This window comes from Seriola lalandi, unplaced genomic scaffold, assembly GCF_002814215.2.
Source record: "Seriola lalandi dorsalis isolate HSWRI2012SDOR001 ecotype SW California unplaced genomic scaffold, Sedor1 jcf7180001978253, whole genome shotgun sequence".
Lineage (NCBI taxonomy): Eukaryota > Metazoa > Chordata > Actinopteri > Carangiformes > Carangidae > Seriola > Seriola lalandi.
The window spans coordinates 1-862 of NW_019448919.1; the positions used below are offsets into that span (position 1 = coordinate 1).

The 862-nt window shown below is 39.3% G+C and overlaps 1 long non-coding RNA gene across 1 annotated transcript; it reads left to right on the forward strand.

The window, feature by feature from the left end:
* Positions 1-47: 47 nt before the first annotated feature.
* On the forward strand, positions 48-820 carry LOC147820196 (uncharacterized). Its single transcript, XR_015437423.1, has 3 exons — positions 48-131; positions 220-294; positions 595-820. It is a non-coding gene; the product is annotated as an uncharacterized LOC147820196 (long non-coding RNA).
* The last annotated feature ends 42 nt before the right edge of the window (positions 821-862 follow it).

The following is an 862-nucleotide window of genomic DNA, read 5'->3' on the forward strand; positions in this document are numbered from 1 at the left end:
GAAGTGATTAATTAGACGACATGATCCACCCGTGCTTTCCTGTCACTGCTGGTACTGCTCACCTGTTGTCCGCCGCGGTGTGGCGTGCTGCTCACCTTCTCTTTGTTGAAAATGTCCATGATGTACTCGGAGTAAGTTTGTTGTTTGATGACGCACTGGTTCCATCATAATTATCTTGTCTTTACTGTTAATGTTAAGTTCTTACTGTTGGGTTGTTAGGAAACAGACGATCCTTGAGAAGATTCGTACCTTGATGTTCCCCTAATATTTTAGCCCCCTTGGTTGTGGAACAAGGTATGTAAGTTTGAATTGTTGTGATTATTAATCCTGTGGTTGTTTAATTTGAGTGATGTTTCTGAGCGATGGTGCTGCGGTAATTATTCGTGCGAATTTTAATTATCACCTTTTGTCTAATGAATGTATTTTTCTTTTTTTATTATTAATTTAGTTAATTGCACTTTTATAGTATTTGGTAATTTGTGCTATGAAGTTTTCTTTTGATTGCGATCAACATTGTAAATGTATTAATGAAATTTCTGCTTGTGTATTTTGACTAATGTTCCTTATTTTTTCTTTTGTATTTCTTATCTGTAGTTTTCACGGTGCTCGACGTGAATAAAATATATGCACCAGTATGAAACTCTCCGCCTCAGTTACTGGTACCAAGGGCCAGCTACAATCTGCCTGAATAGCCAGATAATAAAAAAAAGTTTGTTTTGAACTGTCTTTGAGGTGCCTGTAAGACAGTGGAGGTCTTCAGGTGCTCCTTTAACACACCGTCCGACTAATCCCCGAAAAATGCCGGGGTTGTCGGACGATGCTGTCTCATCGCGGTCTCGCAATGCCAGCTCAAAAGCTCCAC